This window comes from Micrasema longulum, unplaced genomic scaffold (assembly GCF_059751315.1).
Source record: "Micrasema longulum isolate JH-2025_06_02 unplaced genomic scaffold, ASM5975131v1 h1tg001597l, whole genome shotgun sequence".
NCBI lineage: Eukaryota > Metazoa > Arthropoda > Insecta > Trichoptera > Brachycentridae > Micrasema > Micrasema longulum.
In genome coordinates this window covers 516,467-543,806 of record NW_028278779.1, presented here as the reverse complement: position 1 = coordinate 543,806, position 27,340 = coordinate 516,467, and the positions used below count along the sequence as shown (strand labels likewise).

Below are 27,340 nucleotides of genomic sequence, written 5' to 3'. Positions count from 1 at the left end.
CTGATCAAAGGGTATCGCTAAGTTTTGCTTTTGACCTAATAAAGCTCAGCCGAAATCAAGTGAGGGTTATCGCTAGAGCCCGCTCAGGGCACTGCAGATTGAACCAACAACTTGCTAGAATGAACCTTCCCGAAACTTCTAGATGTAGGTTCTACAGTGCAGATGAAGAAACGCCTATCCACATTATATGTGAATGTGATGCTTTACATCATAAAAGGAGCCTCATCCTCAGAGGATCACTGGTTAAACCAAAGGATGTTAAAAAGCACGCCCCCTACCTAATAGCCCGATACTTTACGGATCTGGGCTTAAAAGGGGAGATTTAGCGAAATGTGAACTCCCGCCTTCCACACAGTAGCCAGGCTCTTTATAGACCTATGCTTGGAGGGCGAGAACTATTCACTGGGACCCGTCACAATAGATCTTCACAGGTCTCAGTGACGTCAGGAGCTTGCATAGCACTGACCCTCCACCACTAAGAATAAGAATAATAAGAATAACTCCAAATTCAGAGTTCGTTTTTCGGAGGTCTTAAATAATTAAAAATCGTTGTTAAATTTTAATAAACGTTGTCGCATTTTTAGAACTTCCTTATGAGTGTACTTTACTTACGCAAACTTACTTTAATTCATCTTCAAATGTTTTTTTTTTCTCGAAATTTCAGATAATTCCACTAAATTAAGCTCGTTTTCGGAACTGTCGGAATCGGATTCTGTCTGTAACGGAAATAACTGTCGAAATAGTGACCCCGCTTGGCTGATTATGTCAGTTTTTGATGCGTTGCTGTTTTTTCTCGATGGTTGGAAATTTTCGTCTAAAACTCCCTGGGATCGGTATCGATATTTTCCCCGGGTATTCCCAAGTTCCCGAACCCGCGATAACTTCCCGATATATTATAAGTAGCTATATTCTCCATTACTTTGTTGCAAAACTCGTATAAAAGTTTATGAAAAATATCACAATGAATTCAGTCGATAATATCCCCTTAACAATTAAAATGTCAACTGGCAGATTTGTTCTAGAAATGAATTATGGTAAATACTGCCACGTCGAGCGCCGCAAGTCCTGCGATATAACTGCACGAAAGTAATGGCGATCATATTATGTCAACTGTATTATCTCAAAGAAAAATAGCCCTTAATGTTCAAAATACTGTTTTCCGAATCGAGAGACTTCAAATAATTTGTGTAATCGCAAGCGTACTAAATATTTATGTATTTGTATAGAGAAATAAGCTGGAATGATCGGCTAGTTTCTTGGATTACTGCTGGCGCTGTGCGCGTTTTATTAATAGTTTTATTTATTTTTTGGACGAAAATATATGTTAAGTAAATTTCAGAATTTATCAATATTATTCCTTGCCGATTACCTTTCTTTTCTATCCTTCTCTTGCCCCATCCTTATGGTACCTACCTTACAGAAAGATAGAAGAAATACAAAAATAGAACATTAGGATTTGGAACAAAACAATACAATATTTTGACACATTAAATGAGATTGCATAAAATTTCTTGGATTCGTCGTGCGTCGGCGTCGTTCTATAATTCATAGTGCATTTCAGCATCCAGTGCCCAAAATTGAAGAAAATCGTATCAAAGGTACGTCCATTCCATGTTCCTTTCCTATCTTTAAATATTCCCAACCATTTACAAAACTGAATAAAATTCGTTTTTTCGCTATAGTCCGCTTTTCTTTAACAATATAAAAGGTGGTAATGATTTAAAAGAAATTTAAAAAAGTTACTATCTTCATTTTTCATTCCATTTATTCATACAAATATTACAAAAAAAATAATAATTACATATTCCAAACTTTATAAAGCCAAGGGCGCTGTGTTGAGTTGGGATACAACATTACAACATAATGGAAAAAATTCATGTGGATAGTCAAATATAATAGTAAGCTGCGTATAATCGCTTATATGGACAATTCGCCCCTGTCACATATTATACGCCAAGTAAGTAAAAGAACGATGTAGGGAATTCTAATAACAAATAGTATAATTATTTACTGTTACGCGTTGTTAAATTATTGTTTTTTTATATTTTTTTTATTTTATTTGGACTGTGTTATTTTAAAAACGTGTAAAACTAGGTTCCAGTGTATGTTATGTTTCGTACCGTGGTTTTCTGTTAGTCCCGAGCGACAGATAAATAATTAAGTACAAGCTGCGTAGAAGCGGTTAAAATAAATTTTAAAAATAAATTGTGGACAATCGTAAATCCACGATCTACTCCGACTCGGTCTTTAGTTACCAAAATAACAAAAATATAAATTACAACCGTAAACAAACTTGTATTTTTTGGTAGAAATTTGTCTTACTGTTACAGTGAAATTCTCATTTACGTACGACACATCTGCTTGCCACAGCAGAGATATTATATTTTCAATAAAACCTGAAAAGTTTGTTGTTCCGAAAAACATGGAAACAACTTTTTAAATTGACAAATTGGCAGGGCGCCACTGCCATATTTCATATAGAATTTTCAAACAATCTTTAGTACCGAAAAAGTAAAATTTCCCCTTAGCGGCACATATTCTTGGAAAAATAAGGCTGTAGTCTGATAAAATGTAAGGCAATCATACGATTTTGCCATTTTAAAATACAGTTTTTTCCAAACCGCCCTATGAAAAAAATTTAGTAAATAAATATTGCATAAAAACGATAGTTTTCCATTGTACCTACTTCTGATAAAATTGTATCTAAAAGTTTTATATAAATAAAATATAATTACTTTTCGACCGGCAGACTACGCCTTTTGAAATTTAAATTAAACCTGGATACTTTGACACTCATTTAAAGACAATAAATATAATTATATTTTGTTTTAATAGTTTGAAGCATAGAATTAAGAATAGTCCAGAAGGAGCGTAGAATCATATTTGAATAAATCGGACTGTGTCCAATAATCCCCCCACCATGCTCTATTTTCGCCGCGCGCATTCGTGATGTCGCCGCGTAATGTTGCTTGATGGGGAAAAAAAATCATAACACAAATGTAAGGTAAAGAAAAGCAATCTGTTAATTTCTCTAAAATTTTATTGTGCACGCGGAGACATTGATTGACACAACAGAGTAGATAAGTTAAGGGTCATTTAATAAGAGTAATAGAATTAATGAACGTTGAACTTAAAATCGGTAGTCAGATGGCAGAAGGGACCATCTGTAATTTTCAAAAATGTTCAGGAGAGCTGAAATACGTCTCAATTTCAAGACTTTAATCCACAAACTAAAATATTTTAGTGTTGATTTTCAATCATAAATTACCATTCTAAATGACGCTGATTTTTTTTTATTTTTTACTGCGTGTATTTACTGAAATATTAACTAAAACTTTTGAAAACTAAAACATAGAAAAAATACAGGTCCCTCCTGCCATCTGACTACCGAAATATAAAACAAATTTTATTAGACATAAAACGGATATTTTTATAAATAATTTTGGATGTTTTAAAGATAATGTCGTTCAAATGTCCCCCGCGGCGTTGTTTAATCTGAGGTCTAATTTTCATTAGTTCTTTTATTAGATGAGCAAAGTAGGGTAAAATTTTTTACTACTCTGGCAACACTAACGAAATTTCCATTTTGTATCTTCGACAATCTGACAGATGGAAAAAATTTTTTTTTCAAGGAATGCATTCGCTATTTAAACATTCGTTTGATAATTACACAAATTTTATACCATCCTGTTAATTTAAGATCCTAGCAGTATTTCTACACTTTAAAAGGACACAAAACGGCATAGTTGAATTTAAATCAGGAGTTGCGTACTGAGCGACGTCTACAAATAAACTAATGGGTCAAAACGTAAACCTACTCACTTATGAGTAGTTTAGTCGCCTTCTGTTTGATGTGCGTATGCGGTTTCTGGACTATTCTTATTTCTATGGTTTGAAGTTTGGTTGCGAATTATGTGGGTATGCATTAAAATATTGTCACAACTTCAAAATTATTTTTAGCCACAACATCTGTTCACTTCCCACTGCCAGTATCCTTTGATAACCCGCTACAGCAAGACCTCGTGTCGTATATATTATTTCGTTCAACGTGTGCCGAATCAAACTCATTGTTTCCACCAACCACCAGTGTTGAGCATCAGATTGGTGTTTACCCTGGTGCCGCTCGCAACTGACCGTCAGACCCAAGCAATTCCATCAAGAACGAACCAGGTTAGTGGCTTCCATTCCTGATTCATTTCATTTGTTGGGGTTGTGACTGATTGACACTGCATACCGCGTAAAGGGATATTCATTTATCTATATTAAATTTAAAATACTGTTCACTATATCGTAGAAGCCCTAGGGCTTCGCTCCCGCCATTTCTCGCCCCGCATCCGCGTGGGAATTCGTTTGAATGAATTGAACAGGATAGTCATAAAAGAAAACCCCTTTTTTTTTAAAAATAGAAGCATTACGAATTTGGTGGTGTTTTTCTTAAATTATGAGTTAGATAATTTATGCCTTAAATATTAAAAAAAAAATATATATTAAAATAATTTAGTTCAAACCTATTTTCATCGAGGTATGTTTTTTTGTATTATTTAAGAATAATATTTTGGTTGAAATATATAATTTCTGCCTTTTTGTGTGTTTTGAGCAAAATTTTAATATTCCTATTGGCCATTCCACGGCATTAAAAAGACAAGGACACGGGTGTGTCTCGAAATCGGTAGGCATAGAAAAGTCGGTAAATGGTTATTTTTATTTTTTTAATTTGTTTTTTTTTATTTATAAATTTATTGTAAAAAAAAAAATATGTACTTAATAACAGGGAATCTATATAAAACCAATTAATGTAAAATGAAAACGGAGTGTTCTCTGTTTATGATAGTCTCCATCTAACATGGCACAGCCTGTTCTAAGATGGAGATTTTCTATCGTTAGAGCATAAGTAGTCCTATACTAAATAAACAATAACATAAAAAAGAAAAACTAAAACTACTTGATAATAAGCCTAGCTAATTAAATGTAAGAAATTAAAAATCGTTATTATACAAATATAAAGTAAATATATGTGCCAAGAATACATGTTACTTAAACATAAATAATATAGTGTAATATATAATAAAGCAAATATAAAGCAATGAAATACATAAAAATATAAATAATATGTGTATAAAGTACTACGTTTTTTGATGTACATATATATATATATTTTTTAAATCTCTCGCTACACTATTTATATGTGCAGTTATCTTTATTTTAAAATTTGTTTTACATTTTGAGACTTTTATATTTGGCAATAAGTCATTAAATATTTTTGGAGCATTTACATTTTTTTGCTTTTTACCAAAGGCGGTTGATACAAATGGGACAATCCAGTTAATTTGTATTGCTGAACGAGTGTTTATATTTTGTTGGGTTCTTTTGACCTCACTTAATTTATCATAAAATTTAAGTAGTAGGCACCTCACAAACAATTGTCTTACATCCAATATCTCAAACTCAGCGAATAGATCTTCCGTTAAATACCTCGAGGGTTTTTTGAGAATGATCTTCATGATTTATTTTTGTGCTATTTTTACTGGTTCAAGGATTGAACGAGAGCAACCTTCCCAACAGAAATACTTACTCGTACTTATTAAAAAGTTTTGACAGCAAAATCCATTATTTAAATATTAATTAAATAACTAAATTGACTTAAAAGTGCATTACATAAATTCTAGTGAAAAATTCTATTGAATATCTGTACCTTAAAGGATAAACCACGTAAGTCACATTGAACGAAATGTTCAGGAAGCAAGATTTTGTGATTGTGCGTTTTCCACAACACGATAACTTTTGAACCAAATGAGATAATTTTAATCTAAAAATAACTTTCAATGTAAAGTAATGATTATAAGAGTACACATTAGAATAGCGTATCTGGGACTACTGATGTTTTTTTTGCATTAAAACAAAGTGGACTTCAGATTTTTATTTCAAATTAAAAAAAAACATTTTTATAACGAAAGTGGAGTTCTGTGTTTTATTTACGTATACGTACGTATTGGTTCGTCTTTCTCTCTCCTTCCAAACTCATTATCTGATTCCACATTCCACATCATTTAATATTTATAGCATAATGTATTTAAAAATATATATATATGTGCAAGCCTTATCTCCCAATTAAAAAACACATTTTAGCTTTAATTAATTAGGTTATTTTTATTTTCTGTATTGTATCTTTAGATATATATTTATGGTTTTTTATTACAAAATTTTGACAAACTCTTCTTTTGACCGGTCTGTTTTTGGTTGGCTGGAAGATTTTGCCTTTAGCAATAAGTCCGCCAAAGTACTTATTCTTTTTACTTGACTTTTACCTAAATAAATAAAATAGCCTATTGCGATAATTTCTGCATTTTTAACTTCGAAACAGTAAAAAGTGGACTCTGTGTTTTATCCTCTAAGGTACAATATTATTTATGTTCTAAAACGAACTTTAAGCCAATCTTGTTTTTATCATCATCATCATTCCCTTTCCGCATCTAATGGTGCATAGGGCACTGCATTGGTACACTAAACACAGCGTATCTTTATCATTTTTGTTACATGTTCCAGTCCAGTCCAGTTCAGGTACCAGTCCAGGGACAATAAAATATTCTAGTGTAAAAACACAATTTTAAATGAATATTACAAATTAACCATGTCGGGAATTGAACCCGAGACCTCTTGTACGGTAGGCAAAGGCGCTGACCATTAAACCACGAGGCCGATGTCGTTTTTACTATTATTGAACCTTGTACAATAAATGGTAAATTAATGTTTATAAATGTCTGTGTCCGGGCGGAAGGTTCTTTATAAATGCGTTTTCGCGTTGCATTAAACTTTATTATCACCAGTAGCTCAATCACAAATAATTATCGACGTGCTTAAAAAGAATTTGAGCGATCACAATGAACAATAATAAACACGCTTAAGTTATCGCAGTCATAAGTCAACGCGTGTGTAATCTCTAAGTCAACGCTCGTGTAGGTTTGTTTTTTGTTTTCTTCGTATGTAAATACAGTTCACTGGCGAAAACTCGGCGTTTACCATAAAACATAATACAATATTAATATATTGTCAATGCAATCATTAGCAAAATAGTAAGGAGTATCTAATACAAAAACGTGAATATTTAATTACAATTACTATGGCGACTGCTTTTCTTGACATTTGGCTTGCCAACCGCCAGCTAAATGCAGTAAATAGGATGATAAATAATAAATAAATCAATAAAAATAGCAGTATTGGAATACTTTCCATATTTACACCAGTGAAATTCAAATATGTGATTGCGCAGCAGGATTATACGTCGCGAAACGTAAATATTTTGAAATTTAATATTAGGTGTTCACGGATGTGGCATTTTGATCGCGAATACGATAAATAACCACGGTGGGAAATTGTTATCACGTCGCTTATTAGCATGTCGATAGTTATTTGTTTTTGCGCTACAGGAACTTCCTATTCTGATTATTTTGACCGTCGCGCGTCGGGCGGGCGATGTTAGGCTCCCCGCCTCTCCATGTATCCGAGCCAAAGTTCTATTTTCCGTTTTCCATTACTGGTAAAGCCTGCATTATTTGCCACCCCGTCGCGGGGCGGCCGCGGGGGCGGGACAGAGGGGGCGGCACATTTGTACTGCAATGCAGTGCCTCCTCGAAGCTCTGACCAAACTTAAAGGCTTATTCGTGTGTTACAGAGATGCGCCGCTCTACCTAAAATAATGTTCAAGGTAGAGCGGCGCATTATATGACTACACGTTCTTCACTGTGAATCTTAAGTTACTTTCTATGTCCTTTAATTCGTCCTTTTATATTAGGTGTTAACATAAGTAGACAAAAGACTGGGTTTCACCCCCTCGGAAGTCATTAAGATTAACAAATTACAACAGCGATGGAGAATACCTTAAATAAGTGAATATGGAATTTACAGGGCTTTTTAAAAATTATTTTTTATTATTATTCAATTGAAGCCAGTTAGAGTATAACTCTAAAATATGGACTCCTTACTACAACTGTCACCAAAATTCTCTTACGGTATATAAATTTTAAACTTAGAATCAGTCATGATTTTTTTAATTACGATTTTTTACTAAAAACATTAAATTTGTTAAAACTTAACGATAGAAGAAAAATTATAGACCTTTTAAATTTATTCAAAATTGTAAATTCAATATGGGATTACCCTGAACTGTTATCTCTCATCAACTTCGGGGTGCCTGGAAGAATGACTTGACAGGTGCCACCGTTTTGTAGCAACAATTCACGGTCAGTGTATACTTGTAATGCAGTATTAAATAGACTTCATGAACTCGGCAATAGTTATTTCCACGTATCTGATATATTTAGTGTAGGGTATTGTTCCTATAGAACAAACCTTTTTAACTTTTTCAAAGATGGTGAATGGTAATTATATTTTTTTATTCATGCATTTCATATACAATTTTTTGTTCACTTTGCCTAGCTGTGTGAAACAGTCCTTATGATTTTCTTGTTGTTTTACTGTAGAATGTTTTATTATTTAAACTTTCTACTGAATATGCTGTAAAATTTTTAGTTTATTTTTTAAATATAAATCTTGTATAATTTTTGGTGTGATTTATTTTTATTTTTTATAAATCTTGTTTTTAATATTCATGTTTTTGAAAAAAAAAAATATTAATCCAAATATGTTCATATTATAAATATTTGTAAAAGGCAGATTTGCCGTTTATGTTAATAAAATAAATAAATAAATAAAACATATAATACATAACTTTATATAATATTCCCAAGGAGTGTAAAAAAAAAACTCATTCAGGGACATGCAGATAACAATATTTATTTACAGACGTTTTTATATTTGAAACTAAACATTATTTACAAAAGCAGAATAAAAATTATGATACACTACAAATTAAAAGTGTATGAAAAATATTTAAAAATAACAAAATAAACATAATACAAGGTATGGAAACAATTTCAAAATGATGCTTATGACCTGTTGTAATTTGTTAATCTTAGTGACTCCCGAGGGGGTGAAATCCAGTGTTTTGTCTACAAACATTTGGACAAACTCAAATATTGTAATGAAACCAACTGGTTCAAAAAGAAGTTTAAAGATTGGAAAATTGTTTTCAGGCGTATGTGAAATAATTCAGTCGAATGATTCTCTTCGCAAAAATAAAGGTTCCAGCTCTTTGACTTCTCTAAAATCAACAAATGGAAGAATTGAAGAAATATGGATGTTCAAACATAGGCAAAATGGTGAATGTTACACAGTGTGTAAAGTGGCCACTTAAACCAGCCAATGACAGGTCATAAGCCCTGTAAATGCTTAGACTTCTATATTCCCTGATTTAAGGTATTCTCCATCCCTGTTGTAATTTGTTAATATTAACATTAGTTATGTCAGTTTTTTTCAGACTTAAAAATGAGCGTGAAAAAAGTTAAACAAAACGATAAAGGTTTTACGTCATTCGGAAGAAAATTTACCGCTCTACAAGATATTGTATTTCCTTTTTTACGTTATGTATGTATGATATTTTATTTTATTAAAAGCCTATTAAATAGAGTGTCAAGTAGACGAAAGTGAGCATATTCGACACCTCCATCGGCTTGCGTTCAATCGAGAATACATTTATTGACTAATTTGTTGTAAAAATATTAAGGAGAATTATCGGAGTCGGTATAAAAGTACAAAGGACGCACGTTGAATAACACTGTTCTAAAGTCACGCAATCCGCTAGTGTGGAATGCATGCAAAATCTAACGCACGAAATCCGGATTTTTGTGGTTATCGCTGGAAAAAGTGACTAAATAGCGAGAAGCGCGCGTGCAAATTTACCAACATATCAAATATTATCAAACTATAGAGCGATGAATTGTAATGTTTGCTGTTTGCACAGGGGAAAGTAAAGACAAATGTGAATTATTATTGAAAGAATTTGGCACAAAAATATTTCAATAATTTTGATAAATTCTTGACATTATGGGGTAAGATTATGCAAAAAATTAAATAGATATGATGATTTAAAAAAAAGTTATTGTGGAGTCGGTAAAACAGTACAGAGGATGCACGTTGAATAACACTGATCTAAATTCACGCAATCCGCTAGTGGGAAATGCATGTAAAATCTAACGAACGAAATCCGGATTTTTGTGGTTATCGCTGTAAAAAAGCGACCGTGCAAACTTAGCAACATATCAAGAAATATTAAACTGTACAGCAATGAATTCTTATATTTGCTGTTTGCTGTTAAGTTATTGTAGTGAATAGATGCTTCTGAGGAACCTACTCGTAGATACCCTCCTTAGGCCCGGACGAGTTAAAAAAAACAATTAAATTACAATAAGTATAAGGTAATATATAAATTTAGGTTCCATATGTTTGTGGCTGGTCGCAAAACTCTGAAAGTAATCGATGGATTGACTTAAAAATTTTACAGAATATTGCATTTTAGCAGAAGAGTGTTTCTTTATACTTTTTATTCGAAAGTTCCAACGGAAACAGAACATTATATGCGTTTTTCACGGACTCATATTTTTCATAGTTAATTAGTACTAAATGACAGTTCTACACAGTGCTTCCATTTTGATTAATTTTATCCAAAGTTACAATTTTCTTTCCTCATATTCTACAGCATAGTCACAGTAACGCAAATAAGGATATTAAATTAAGCAATGTGTTTTCTCGGTCAATGTATAGTTGCTAGACTATTTTTATTTACTCCCCTAATAATTCAAGTCAGACAAAGCCACAGCGAAGCGTGGGCGTGTTCAGCCAGTATACTCATAAAAATAGAGAAAAAATTGCGTGAAAAAGAAAGGACGTTTTATATCGACTTATTTTAAATTCTAAAGAAGAAACTTTTTGATGCTTGTGTTCTACCTGTACTGACATATGGCTGTGAAACTTTTGTGTTCACGAAAAAAAAATTTACACTAATTATCAGTGACACAGAGAGCTATGGAAAGGAGAATGTTGGGTATTTCGTTGAGAGACAGAAAAACCAATACATGGATTAGAGCGAGAACAAAGATCACCGATGTGGACCATAGGGCTGCTAACCAGAAATGGAGCTGGGCTGGTTATATAGCCAGAATCACAGACTCTAGATGGACCAAAAAAGTCCTGGAATGGCGACCCAGAACAGGTAGAATAAGTGTCGGCAGGCCTCAGACAAGGTGGACTGATGACATAAGACGAGTTGCAGGAAGTGGTTGGATGCGGTTGGCTCAGGATAGGAATATGGAGACTAAAGGGGGAGGCCTATGTTCAACATTGGACAAGAGACGGCTGATGATGATGATGATGATGATTCAAAATGAATCATTATTGTTGTATTCAAAATGTCTATATCACGGGTAATTTATTGGATAAGGAATGTAAACGCGGAATCGGAAAATGTCGTGCATAATTAGTACCTTCTTGTGTATGTAGTTACAAACAGCTCTGTACTTTTAGTAATATTGTAGTTTGCGAGTTCGTCTACCATGCTTGGGGTCACAGATGTTCAAACAGAGAGAATGGTGAATATAACACAATGTGTTAAGTAATCACTTGAACCATTAAAAATATTTTAAGCCCTCTAAATGCGTATACTTCCATATTACTTTCTTAAAAAGGGTCTTTCTCTTTTTTTAAATATCCATAAATTTGAATTCAGTGCTATCATTAGACAATTTCTCTGTAAATTTAACCGCATTTTAAAAAAAATATCCGTTTAAAAAAAGCAAAACATGTGACCAGAAAGCGGCCTTGAAATGAATATGGGACCAACTTTTAGTAAAAAAGACAAATATTTTACCAAAAACCCGCTTTGAGATTCGTACAGAAGTACTCAGGTACCGTACATAAAAAAGCTAAACATTTGACTGAAAAAACAAAGCATTTTTCTTTTTCAAATCATGGTGTGGCTTACTTTTCCATTATTTCTTAGATCTTTCAGTTTAGTTTTATCTCCTCCCCGTTCTTTGCAGCCGAGAGTTATGTGGGACCGTTTCAAAGAAATATTCCACTTTGTATCAGTTCCCTCACAAATGGCCACACAACTTGCATAACTTTTAAATTTATTTGTTTATTTATTTAAAAAAATAGTTTTTTTGGTCAGGCTGTAAATTGCGCTACTTAACCATGAATATTAAGTGTAGGGTATTGTTCCTATAGAACAAACCTTTTGAACTTTTTCAAAGATGGTGAATGGTAATTATATTAATTTATTTATGCATTTCATAATATATACAATTCTTTGTTCACTTTGCCCAGCTGTATGAAACAGTACTTATGATTTTCTAGTTAAATTACTTTAAAATGTTTTGTTTTTTACATTTATTCTTGAATTGTTTAAACCTTCTACTGGAATATGTTGTATAATTTTTAGGTTGAATTTTTTTTATAAATCTTGGGTAAAAGAAAATTTATGTTTTTAAAAAAATATATATTATACATTTTTGTAAAAGGCAGATTTGCCGCTTATGTTAATATTATATTATGGTTATAAAATAAAATAAAATAACTTTTTATTTATCATAATTACAACAGGGATGGAGAATACCTTAAATAAGGGAATATTGAAGTCAAGGCATTTACAGGGCTTATGACCTGTCATTGGCTGGTTTAAGTGGCCACTTTACACACTGTGTAACATTCACCATTTTGCCTATGTTTGAACATCCATATTTCTTCAATTCTTCCATCTGTTGATTTTAGTGAAGTTAAAGAGCTGAAACCTTTATTGTTGTGAAGAGATTCATCTGACTAAATTATTTCACATACTAGGCAACGCCTGAAAACAATTTTTCAATTTTTAAACTTCTTCTTGGACCAGTTGGTTTCATTACAATATTTGAGTTTGTTCAAATGTTCATAGACAAAAGACTGGGTTTCACGTTAAGTTCATTAAGTTAATCTTAATGACCCCCGAGGGGGTGAAATCCAGTCTTTTGTCTATGAACATTTGAACAAACTCAAATATTGCTATATTTATCACATTGTATAATAAAGATTTATTATTATAATGATTATTATTACGAACGCGGGAGAGAGAAGAGATACAACGTGAAAGAATGATAAAGATACGAATAGTATAAAAATAATCGAAAAATTAAAGATTCTAAGTATTTGGAATTTTATATTCTTTTGTCTGAAAAACTGTTTTTCGATTTAATTAAGGCTTTTAGTGTACATAAATAAAGGCGTAGGTTCTCATTATATATATGTGTTAGGGCGGATGAAAAATAAAGTTCTATGTGAGAATAGAACCAGAACCCTGGACGAGTGTTTTCGACTCGATGGCTCCTCAAAAAGAAGATCCATCGGAGATAAGTCTTCCTCGTAGTGTAGCCGTCGGCGTGCTTGCCTACCATGTTGATGCTCTTAGGAATCGAACCGACCTTTATCCGTCTGGACTATGGAAATTTGGATTCAAATTTAAGAACTAGCATCCCTTCCACAAATCTCTACCCCTCCCCTAATTTTTTTTTTTAGATAAAAAACGTATTTGACTGACGAAGCGATACGCACCGGACGCGGACAAGGGAAGCGTCTGGGTAGGGAGGGTAAGTAGTTGGGGTTTGTGGAAGGGATGCTAGTCCGAGAAATTAAGGGTTCACGCCATTTTCAGATTATAATAAAAAAAATATCGTTGAAAAGAGTTTTTCGAAAAAAATGCTAGGGTTTTTAAAGTTTCGCGGTTTGGCCCTAAAAACCGCGTGTTTGTCTCGGGGTACTCGATATTTTGTCATTTTTAAAGATCCGATGGATGAAATATTCCATTTAAAATTATCTACGTGATTTTTTTTATTTACTTGAAGATTTAAAAAAAAATCGTGGTAATATTCATATTAGTTGCGGAGATATTAATTAAGTGCAATTTGCAACTCCGCGCCGCGCCGGTTACATCACAGGAACGGGCTGGTTAAAGCCTGTGGGTCTTCCTATCGGTTTTCTCATGAAATATATTTTTTTTATCAAAAAACGATTTTAGTCAATTTATAAAATTTAACTCTACTACTTTTATTGCCCCTTTCTCTGTGAGTTAGGCAAATTAAATGGAGTATTTATGTAACATCAGTATGGATCAAAAAGGCCTTTTTCCAAAATTCTAAATAATATGGTTTCCGTTGTCCTCTTCGCTATACCAGATTAAATTCCCTTTTTTATATACCAACTTGTGAAAACAATTATACCTCAAATTCATTTATAAGACGTACCTGTAAAAAATATAATGGACTCGGTATTAACGTAGGCATTTTTAACTGCACATTGCATTAATACAGAAAATTTCTTCATGAAGTTGATTATTTGTGATAGTTGCCAGAAAAAGTGTTTTATAATATGTATATGTACCGCATGTAATGGATGTGTTTGTGTATGTTTTATATGTGCATGTAGATGTGCGTATGTATGGGTGTATATGTATACGTTTATATATGTGTCCATGGATGACTCAGTATGTATTCGGTATTTTTATTTATTACCAATAATAACTTCCATGGAAAACGCAAATGTTAACGATTATTCTTTTCTTACTTAAGCTTTTTATTTATTTATGTTCACTTTAAATATTTACATCTTTCACATAATTCTAGAGCATTCACATATTTGTTACTATTGTTAAAAAAATGTTTTAAACTTCTTTATTAGAGTTTTTTTTTCTTTTTTCGTTTCTTTTCTTGAATTAATTTATAAGTAAAAAATATTTATCTTTATCATTTTTTTACATCATTATATATTTTTATACATAAACATATACTATTTACCTAAATATTAGTTTTCAATAATAATACATATATATTTTTTTTAATGTTATTTATAATTGTTCTCTTAGTTTTTTTTTAACTGGTTCAAAGTATTTCAAATGCCAAATTATCTTTTTTTTATCGATAATTCTATAACTGGTAATATTTTATTCTTTTATATAGTTTATATTTCTTAGACTTTCTTAATTAATAATATTGTTTTAAATGCTCTGTATTACTTATACCTACATGCATGTATATTTAATTTGATTTGTAACTAATATGTAAAAGGCACTAAGTGCCGTTTATTTCAATAAAATAAAAATAAAAAATAATTATAATTTATGAAAACTTAATAGGTCTTTTTATGTTAGAAAATCTTTGGTTTTAATACTTATTATGTATGACTGTATGTTTTTTGAATAAAATAAATATAATTAATTTTATCATTATTTCGATATAGATTGTAGTTAGGATGATTAGCAAGGTACTATTGACATAAACTATTTGCAAACGTCTCTCCGGGTGCCATGCATTTCTGCATACATTCACGGAGGCTGGACCGCTCTGCACGTGCAAACCACGAGCCCACTGCGTGATATCGCATGATTGGCCAATTTTACACCACGGCAAAAATCTACACGACGTGATAAAATACAATACGGCGAATCGATATGCATTGTTATACAATTATTTATTTATTTAATGCCTGGATAACGCAATAACCAGTACGCCATGAGACCGACTAATCTCCAGTCGATTTCCTTTTGCAGGATTTTTACCTGAGACTACACGCTAAATTCAAATTATGATTTTGATAAAATTATCATGAAAATATCTTTAGCTAAGTTTTACTATGTTATTTGAATCAGGTAGTGGTACCGTGGCTAGTGTTGCGGACTTACGGATCGGAGGTCCGAGGTTCGAACCCCACTCTACCCCAACTTGATTTCCATTGTCTAATATTAATTTATTTACAACTAGTTACAAATGGTCACCAAAATTGAAATATTTTAGTAAATTATAAAAACACCTATTTTTCTTTTTAAAAAAACATATTAACCGAGACGTTTTTATTGATATTTTTATTGAAATCATTAACTATGGGGTTTTATAAAAAAATTAAAAACATTAATTTTATCAAATTTAAATAGGCACAAACGAATCTAATCAATGTAAATGCACTATTATTTTACCCCACCGTTTAGATTAAGATATGTGTGAAATAGGTCGTCCGTCAGATATCACGCGGCTGGTTTGTTTACTTGGAAATCCTTGTAATAATGAACAGACTTTAAGTGCTGCGAGCCGTTAGTAGTCAACAGAAATTGTCACGAAACTTCTCTTAGACTCGTACATTATATAATATGATATGTAGGCGTGACGTATTGAATAATTTAACATTTATTAGGACATATCACGCTTCTGAATGATGTACTGGACTAGCACCTGTAGCAGTAGGCTCATTTTATTTATTAATTTTTTTTACATAAGAAACATTATATTTTTAATTTATTTTTTTGAACACTTTATATACATATACAATTTATATGCCTGTAAGGGCAGGCATATTGCCTTAAGGCGATTTCTTCCTGTTCAGATTGAGAAAATTACTAGAACCTACATGAACATATTCTAGGTAGAACATTTAGCTTCAAATATATTAAATAACGATATATCAAACTATGCATCACATTTAAATGAATTAAAACATAATTTCGACAAATCAAAAAGCATAAAATTTTTAAATGTAGGACATAAATCATATCGAATTGGTGCGACGTCGTTTGCTAAGAAAAGTAGCATGGATGATTAGTCTCCAGAGGGGAGACTACACTTACGGAGAAATGGAGTCAATGTTAAAAATCTCAAGTCTACAAAAACGTAGAAATAACGTTGACTCCATATTTATGTTTAATTTGCTAAATGGCTTTATTGATGTAACATCGTTGCTGGAACAAGTGGCATTCAATGTTTCGATCCGCCGGTTGCGAAATAAAAATGTGCTGTTCCTTGATCGACACAGCACAAACTATGGCTTGCATGCACCAATGTCCCGATTGCGTCGTATTGTTAACTCGAGACAAGATCTGGACTTTTTTAGTGTAAGTCTTTATTGATTTAAACATTCACTAAGATAGACCGGATCTTGTCTTGAGGTAGTATTTTTTTTTGTCTTAGCTTTAATTTTATTTAAATGTATTTTATTTTATTAGTGCCTGTATTTATTATAAGAAATTGTATTTACCATCGTAAGAACGGACTGCATAAGTCCGTCAAATAAATGAAGGTCAACATTTAGATAGATTAGATATTTTAGAAATAAATAGGATAAAAAATAATAGCGATAGAATTTTAATAAATCAGCAGATAGAATTCAAAAACTCACCCTTATTAGCCCCCTTAGTTGGACCCTGTACATTGTAATAAATATTTTTCATATTTATTTATTTTTATTTTTTATAAATAACAAATAAAAATACAACATTACAACCAAATACAATTTTTTACATTAATCATTTACATTAACGTTTCCTATTACATATATAAAATATAATCTTCTCTTAAAGTACACCGCCAAAACATGTTTCAACAATTTGTCTTACTCTGTTCCATTGAAATATTGCGTATTTATTTATTTATTCATATTTTTCGCTTACAAACTATAATTAATAATAAAAATAATGTTACCTCACTGGGTTTCTCGTGCCGAGGGCACTTAACAATTTAGTTTTTTTAAATTACATTTTAGAATAAACAAAGAAGACTAACTTAAAAAAACAAACATAATTAACAAGTATTCAGACAGTTTTAAAAACAAGGTATTTATGTACATCTATATTGTTTTTATTACAAAACCTACAATGAAAATAACAAAAACCCTAACATAAGCTATACAGTTGTGGAGCAGTCAATTCAGTATTGGTATGGGCGAATGAGACAATCCATTTTACTTCTACCTAGCTCCACCATCCATTTTTTTATAGCCTTTTTAAACATTTTCTCATTACTAATTGCTTATATAGATAGTGGAAGTAGGTTATAGATCTTAATTGAATAATACTCAAAATCCCTTTTTTCCGAAAGTGGTATTATTATTGTATCTTTTGCAACTTGTTTTTAAATAAACCTACACTTAAGATAATATTTAGTTTTATATAAATTATCCTTACACTGTATAATATTCACCAGTCTGAAGATGCTCATTAGAGGGTGAAAGCGCTAAATGGCCAAACAAATAAGTGGAAGTGTACCAAGTATTTTTAAATTAATAACTAATTTTTTTAATTAATAAGACAGGCGTCGTGACGCAGTTGGTTAGACGGCTGACTGTGAAACTGGCGTCGCGGGTTCGATTCCCGCCAGTTGCAAGAAAAAAATCCATGAAAGATTTTCTTCTTAATTGGTCTGGGTGTTATGGTAAAATTTTCACTACCTCCTTCCATATCCCCTCTTTCCCACCTGCTGACAAGCCTCTTAAATAGAGGCTTAGCGGGTCATTCCTTTAAAATAAATAAAATAAAATAAAAAACTCATATGTAAATATAAATTATGACATTATATTCAGAATCTTAAAATTTTATACAAAATCAAAAACAAAAAAAATTACACTATACTATGAAGAGTGGAGAGGGGATGGGAAGGAACGAAGGAGAAAAAAACAACTCAACATTTAGATAGTGACATTACATTTTTTATTTAAATATAAATAGCAATATTTTTACACAACATTATTTTTTGGTATGTGTATGTACAAAAATACACATACCAAAAAATAATGTTGTGTAATAAGATCTGGTCAAAATATAAGTATAAATAAATTGCAGAATCATCTGCAGGCGATTACTAGTACTTAATTTAACTCGGAAGAGTCTTAAATACATAAAATAAAGTAATATGCTAATTAAAAATACTTAACTTCAATATCAATACATAGATGGTGCTCCAACACGCTAGTGAATGCTTTCTCATTTAATAAGATATATACAAGAATCAAAATGGTACCAATGTCGATATTCGCTAATAAGCGGAATGGGGAATGTTGTTAAAAAACGTAAAGTGGCCACTCAACCCAGCCAATGACAGGTCATAAGCCCTGTAAACGCTCGAATATCGATAATCCTGAATTTGGAAAAAAAAAAAAATAATAATAATAATTCTACCTCATCTCTGTAGGAATATTGATAAAAAAAAAAGCAATATTTTTATATAAATTATTTATAAATATACTAGTCTTTAAGGTTCGAACCGTCAGTAAGGTCGCAGTGAGTCTCATCTTGCTGGAGGGTGTGATACTATTAAATGCTGCGAACGCCCAGTTGCATTCCACCGGCAACACTACTGACTAGTCCAACTCGTTAGCGTCCACGTCGCAATCTCTGGACAATGGGATCACACTCATAACGGTGTGATCACAGCGGATAACGAGAGGATGAAAGGCGAGCGGGCGCTTTCTGGCGCTTTCAAACTAGAACCAACCAGCAAAGTGAAGGTAACCCCGACAGAAAAATCCACCAGAGAAGGCAACAGGAAACCACTCTCGTCATCTTTTCCCAGAAACCACTATGGTGAGTACATCCAACAAACAGTTCTCCTGGCCTTGGATTAGCGCAGGACCGAGATGCTTTCGCTGTAGTGATCGCCAACGTCGGGGGACCTGATAAGGCACCGCAAGAAGATCATGATCATTCCATGTCCACTTCCTAGATGAAGCATATGGTGACCGCGAAGACCCTCCAGGCATCTCTGTCGGCTGCTAGCTCCTGTGCGTCCTCCCAAGTCAGGTTCGCGTCCTGCAGTTCTGACATGAACTGCCAACGAACAGGCAGCAGTGGACGTCTAGGACGTCGAGAACCTGATTCCTTGTAACGTAGGCAAGCATGGTTATGGCTCTCAGGAGGCATCCGCAGTACATGACCAAGCCAACCGTATCACCTCCGCTTGATGGCAGTTGTCACCGGAGTTTGCTGCGTCCGTTCTCTTATTACTTCGTTCCGCTCAAAGTCAAACCACCGCACACCCAAGATTATTCTGAGACACCTTTTCTCAAAACTCAATATTTTGCTGTTTTGGGCCCTAGTGAGGTGCCACGATTCGCATCCATAGAGAAGAATAGGTGTTACGCAGGCGTTATATAGGCGGCATTTGGTTTTCAATGAGTAAATATGCGATCTCTAGACAGTCTTCATGCTCTTGAATGTGGCGCCTGCTACTCTTAGCCGCACTCCCAGTTCTTTTTTGCAAGAAAAATAAGTTTTTAATGGAAAAAGGTAATGAAGAGGAGAGGAAAGAAGGAAAGAAGGAAAAAAATGACACTGTCCTCGGAATGTGTCGTAGGCTCAGAGTAATAATTCTCTAAGGTCGTAGGTAGTCTAGTGTGGTTTAGTGGCGGCGTTTTAACGCCTTTGCGAAATGTTTTATAAGCCCTTCTTTACAATTTGTGAGCAAAAGTGTTAATGAACAGTGTTTGGAGGAGCGCGTAAAGTACTGATCTCCGGGCTACCAAAGAGGGCAAATCTATAATTTATGGACGGCTTAACCCCCTAATCCCGGGTGTGGAATTAGCGAGGCGATTTCGCTGTAATGCCACCTGGCTTACACAACAGCGAAGGGTTAAGGCGCACGGTTATCTAATGCGCGACATTTTTGTCACCCCGGATCGTATCAATAAAGTCCGTAACTTAACAAATGGCGCCCTCCGTTCGATTCCCGGTGAGATCATAATTTAAAAAATATGAATTTCCTCAAGCCAGGGTGTCCTGTGCTGTAATTCATTGCTGGGTGCTTAAACCAGCTAATGACAGGTCATAAGCCATGTGGATGCCTAGACCTCTATATTCCCCTCTCCAAAATGTTATTCATCTCAGTTGTAATACATCGGTGTGAAAACGAATTCCCACGCGGATGCGGGGCAAAAAATTTCTGGAGCCGAAGCCCTAAGGCTTATACGATATTACTCAGCGGAGTGAACTGTATTTTAATTTCAATAAAATAAGTGAATATCCTCGATATGCGGTATGCAGTGTCATTCGAACGAATGTGATGTATTAGGAATAGGTGCCACTAACCTGGTTCGTTCTTGATGGAATTGCGGTGGTCCGACTGGTCAATTGCGAGCAGGACCAACACTAGGACGGGCCCCCCCGATCTGGAGCTGAACACTGGTGGTTGGTGGAAACAAAGTCTATGAAGCGGCACACGTTCAACAAAATAAACGCGCGATTCACTACACGAGGTCTTAATGTGGCGGATGATCAAAGGATACAGAGGTGGGAAGTGAACAGATGTTGTGGGTACAAAGGATGTTAAAGTTGTGACAGTATTTAAACAATGCCTCCCACATAATTCGCTATATATTAATATGTTATGTTATTAACAAAATGTTAAGTTTACCATAAAATAACATAGGTACCTATACTACCTATTATTTTTTAAATATTTATTATGTACAACGTAAAGCGCCATTTTCGTAAAATAATACCTCAAAGGCGCTTTAAAAAGTGATTCTATAGATACATAAATTTAATTTAAGCTTTTAAATTTGTAATTTAATATTTTTTTAATATTTTGTTACAACATGCTACGGATTTCTTCAAATGATTTAAAGAACAAGTGGGTTTTAAGTTTTTTCTGAAACATCACTTTACTCTCACAGCCCAGCACCGCTGGGAGAGCATTCCATGCCATAGGGCCTGCGACCGCAAATGCGCGTTCGCCGAATTTAGTGCGCTGTTTGCGTAGAGGTATAATGACCTTTTGTCTCGCCGTAGACGTAGCTGATCTAAGCGTAAGACGCCTGTCAACCAGTTCATCTGGAATGCATAGTTCCCTTACATATTCCGGAGCAGAGTTGTGCAGTTAATTATACATAAGCTAACAGAGTTTGTATTCCACGCTCTGTGGAAAACGCAGCCAGTGTAATTCCCGAAGTAGTGGAGTGTTATGACTGAACTTAGTTTGAAAATAAGTCTCGCTGCAGCATTTAATACAGACTGTAGGCGAGTCATTTTGTTCATTGGTAGATCTGCGTAATAATAACAATTTAAAATAAACAAAAAAAATGTATCCCGCTGACAATGCTCGGCTTTACGGAAGCAAAAAAATGATAGTTTTCAAGATATTAGTTGGGAAAATATTTTTTTGACAAATTACAAAAACCCGTGATAGTACAATAATTGTAAAATAAATCAATGAATAATATATAGACGAACGACGCGGCGTTGATGCAACGGAATCGTAAAATACTTTTGAATAATAATGAAGTGTGTGATGACTCTAAATCTGCCGTATTGAAGCTCAATGCTTAATACATATTGTACATTATTCTAGTCTGCCAATTGCTCAAACACGGATAACTGAAACTAATGATTACACGAATCGAGAATATGTTCAACAAATGCCAACAATGTGTAATGAAAGATGGTGACAGGCTGTCTCAATAAACATTATCTCTCAATGTTTTCGAATTTTGGATCCGTGTTCTAGTTTCATCATATCATTTCCTGGTTGCTATTCGGGGCAAGTCGTGTACCTTTGGACGGATGTACCTTTGGACAAGTGTACATTTGGACAGATATACCTTCGGACGGGTGTACCTTTGGACACCTATAATATCTCTGGCAAAATAGTAGACGAAAATTCCCTAAAAATATATTGGGATTACATTTTTATCAGCTGGCAACTGGCAACCATTTTTCGATGTGGCACGAGTATTCATTTCGTTTTTTTCATGTGTGCTTTCGCCTTGTCATGTATTTCTTTTGTAAAAAAATGTAACTTATTGAATAGATAAATATAGTTTCCACGACTGATTTAAGCTGTGAGCAACTCGATAAACTTGAACGACTTTAGAATACATTTTTGGTCTTAGGAAATATGACCACATTTCTGGTTATCGTAGGCAACTGAAATGGCTCAAAATTAAACAGCGGAAATACTGACTCCCTCTCACTTCTGTTCAATATAGTTCATAGTCCTAATGCTCCTATATATCTCCGTGAAAATTTTCAATGCTTATCAGTTTATGGTTTACCTCTTCGTTCTAATTCTTAAAGCACTCTCTTAATACCTATCCACAATTGCTCTTGCGTCTCTAACTCATATAGTGTCCATGCGGCTCGACTGTAGAATCATCTCCCATTCACCATCAAATATGTTACTACAGTGTCTCTGTTTAAATCACGTCTGAAGAAACATCTTCTTTCTCTTTCTTAATCTCTCCTCCTTTACTTTTTCCTCTTTTTTCCCTTATCCTATTGAGTAATAGTATTTATTTACGGTAATTTATGTGTAAATACAGTTATTTCTATTTTTGCATATCCTTAGCTTTTTTATTTTTATTTTCTATAGAAAACGTCTTGTAACTTGAATCATAAAAATAAAACTTTTAATTTATTTGTTGGTTGGAAGAAATTGCCATTTGGCAATAAGCCCGCCAATGTACAAATAACATTATGTACAAACAGTTAAATAAATAAATATGTTAAATAAAAAATTTAAAATACAGTTAGGATACAGAATATTTGTAAAAAATATTTATTCATAAATGATTTTTTTTGACACTTTTTGAAAATAGGGTCAAAGCACCAGTAAATGACCACCCCCCCAGTAAATGACCATTGGTTAATAAAACACAATATAATAAGAATTGCTACATGTGTCCAGTCATAAAACTTTTAACACTAGAAACTATGACAAAAGCAGTAAGCGGACACATCTTTTGGTAAGAAACTGCGAGTTGTCAAAAGGTAATAGTGCGTCTTCCCGTTATTGTTCTGAGATTGAATCTAAGGTGTGAGCATATAAATGGACAGTTATCTAAAGTACAGATATAAAAACATGATCAATGAGGGAAAGGACGTCCGTTTCAAAAACCATCACTTTTGACTTAATTTCGTTCATCGCCAATTCGCTCTCCAGGCATACATCGTTCATTTTAGAGACTATTTGTTGCAAATCATCCTTGCTGCTTGCTAACAGAACTGCATCATCAGCATGCAACAAGCAGCTTACTAAAAAGCAGCTTATTATCAATTCTTGCTCCAATACCTTTTAAATTTATTCAAAATTGTAAATTCAATATGGGATTGCCCTGAACTGTTATCTCTCATCAACTTCAGGGTGCCTGGAAGAATGACTAGACAGGTGCCACCGTTTTGTAGCAACAATTCACGGACAGTGTATACTTGTAATGCAGTATTAAATAGACTTCATGAACTCGGCAATAGTTATTCCCACGTATCTGATATATTTAGTGTAGGGTATTGTTCCTATAGAACAAACCTTTTGAACTTTTTCAAAGATGGTGAATGGTAATTATATTTATTTATTCATGCATTTCATATACAATTTTTCGTTCACTTTGCCTAGCTGTGTGAAACAGTACTTATGATTTTCTTGTTGTTTTACTGTAGAATGTTTTATTATTTAAACTTTCTACTGAATATGCTGTATATTTTTTAGGTTATTTTTTCAAAAATATAAATGTTGCATAATTTTTGGTGTGATTTAAAAAAAATATTTTTTTTTTTATAAATCTTGTTTTTAATATTCGTGTTTTTAAAAAAAAAAAATATTACGCCAAATATGTTAATATTATAAATATTTGTAAAAGGCAGATTTGCCGTTTATGTTAATAAAATAAAATAAAATAAAAATAAAATACCCATACATTCTATCTCTTTCATACAATTGTCCATGTATAGACTAAACAACCATGGTCATATAGTTATATAGTACTTTAAAGTTATAAAGTTTCGAATATATATGAGAAAAAAAATATTTACGAAATAAAAAGAAAAGCAGAAAATAATAACAGTAATACCAATTAAAATATTAGATTTTATTCGGGTTCCAAAAATTTCTTTAAATTTGCTTTGAATTTATTTACTTACTATAAAGGTATAAGTTATTAGTTCATTAGGGAGATTATTGTAATTTTTTGATCCGTTGAAAACAAAACCATTTTGACCATGACTTGTGTGGAATTTAGGAGTTTTGATATTATTTTGGTATCGCGTCTACAGTTTGGCGGCCTCCGTGGTGTAGTGGTCAAGACGCTTGACTCACGCACGGAAGGTTCCGGGTTCGATTCCCGGTGAGAACACAAAAATTAAAATGTGATTTTTCTCAAGCCTGGGTGCTCTGTGATGTAATTCACCACTGTAATTAGGTCTCCTGGCCTGTTGTGGTGCAAAAAATAAATAAATAATAAAGTGTAAACTTTAAATAATTTATACAAATTTTCCGTATTGAATGTCAACGATTTCTTTTAAACGACGTTGATAATTAATCTTTGTACTATTTTAAAAGAGTTTATCGTAATAATATCGTATTGCCGTAAAGATTGTACAATTGAGTAATAACCTATTTTAAAATTATTGATTCTTAAAATATTCCTTAATCCAATAAATATGTAAATCCATTTTCTAATACGTTTAACTAGTTCAGTAATATGGTCTTTCCATTTTCAGTTTTGGTCTTTGTATAAATCATAATAATAAAATTGTTTTTCTCCAATATCAATTCGAAAAGAAAACAAGTTTTCATTCATAATTTTTGCATTTAAAATGAGCTCATACAAACAGCTCAAAGTTGGCGTTCCGTCACTTTGACACCACGCTTTATGTCTGCCGAGTGCGCTTCTAACAAACACTGCGTACCCGTATGGCAGGATAACATAATACACGCCATTCGTTTCATAGGGCACGAAACGTCTCGTTCTCAGGTAATTCAAAATATGCATATTTTAAATCACCGTAGAAAATTTATCCGACTTTGCATGGAAAATATAATAGTACTTTTACCATCTTATTTTTTTGCCTATTTAAAAATAAGATTAACAGAAAAAAATGAAAAGATCCTATTCAGTAAATGTTTACTTTAAAATGTAAAATGTAAAAGTTTAATGAAGCAATTAAGTGCTTTATAGCATTAATAATGGTTGGCTTAAGGTGATTCCAAACAAAAATATAAAACTAATTACGTATTCATAGATAGCACCAAGATATTTAATTTAATCTGTTGTATCTAGTTCTGAGCATGTTAGATTGCAGTCAGTTTTGTTGCTATTGCTTTGGTTTATAATTATTTTTATTACTGAATCTAAATTATTTGATTAATTGTTTAAATTAAATCAATTTAACTCAGCATCCCTTTTTAAAATGAAATCCATTTGAAAAAGACGATATATTCACTTCGTACGAATAGGTACCTCTCTTTTAGTAAAGGCTATGGAAGGGTAGGTACTCGATAAATTATTGAAATTCGATTTGTATAATTTGACGATAGAATTTCAAAATGTTAGATTAGCCGGTGCTGGGTGTCCGCCCAGTGTGGGATTGGCATTTTTTGCAAGTATCGCCATCGGATACGAACCGATTTACTATTCGGGATAATCTTTTTCAATTTCCAGTTACGGAAATTAGATTAAATACACTTCTCATCGACCCTGGCGCTCTGACTGATTTTTGAATAGGTAGTTCAGGTGGCAGGAGAACTTTCAAAAGTAAAATCGTTAGAATTTTAACCGATTTTAATAAAGTTAGAAAATATTATCTATATTTAATATCTCAAGTATAATGTACGGCTAAGCTTTGTACGATTTTTTTGTTTATTTTTCCGTACACATATTAGTTACATAGAAATATAATTACAAAAATACACTTTAGAAAAATACACCTTAAAATTATGCTATAACATGAATTGGAAAAATGCCCACAAAGACTACAGCGACTGACCGTGGGCCATTCCTTATTCCTTAAAAATATTATTATATGGGAAAAAATTTAATGAAGAAATAAAAAAATAGAAATTCAATCTATGAATATTCGAATATTATTAATATTTAAAGCATTAACTTTATGGTCAAACATTTAACTGAACGTTATTAAATATTTGTAAATAACAATTTTAAAAAAAACCTATCGAGTGCATGTAGGGGCTGCTTATTTAAATGCACGGCATGTTGGTTTTATATTTTTGTGCAACATTTATGGTGAAGGTGTATAGTGGGTTTTGCATATTGGTTTAATTGGTGTCCTGAAGAAGGGACGGGTACGTCTTGAAACCGGTGGTAGACAAAGAAAACTCGGTAAGTATTTAATAACATTTGGTGAAATATATGAACATTGTTATTACTAGAGCACACAATACTTCATGATTCAAAATAAAATAAAATAATAAATACACGTAAATAAAACAGAATTTTATGTATCGTATTGGTAACCCTAGACAAGACATAGATATTTTGTAGACGGCGAAAGATTTATCAACGGTTGTCGAACTAGCCAAATCAAATTTTATTGAAGAAAATTGGGATATATTTATGTATAATTTGGAATGCAGTCATCCATTATATGGAAAAATGAATTCATATTATTAATCATGTTAATTGTAACTCATATTTTAATCAATTGAATATTTACCATACAATACCCTCGTAAAAAGAGTTCTTAATATCTAACCTAACCTAACCAGATCTAAACAATTACCTACCGAATTTAGACGCGTTAATTACTTACTGTACATCTATTCACCAGCTCATAAAAAAATGTATTAAATACACTAACAATTAATTTGAAGTCTGCAGAAGCCGAAGCGTCTCTATTAACGCACGCGGTTTTTTTTAAATACAAATTCAAGAATGTTCT

The 27,340-nt window shown here is 32.8% G+C and overlaps 2 protein-coding genes across 2 annotated transcripts in view; one reads left to right on the top strand and one right to left on the bottom strand.

The window, feature by feature from the left end:
- LOC148274736 (uncharacterized) overlaps window positions 1-27,340 on the top strand; it is a 181,203-nt gene that overhangs the window by 52,605 nt on the left and 101,258 nt on the right. The window lies entirely within an intron of this gene.
- Window positions 1-27,340, bottom strand: part of LOC148274738 (carbohydrate sulfotransferase 11) — a 113,563-nt gene that overhangs the window by 32,891 nt on the left and 53,332 nt on the right. The window lies entirely within an intron of this gene.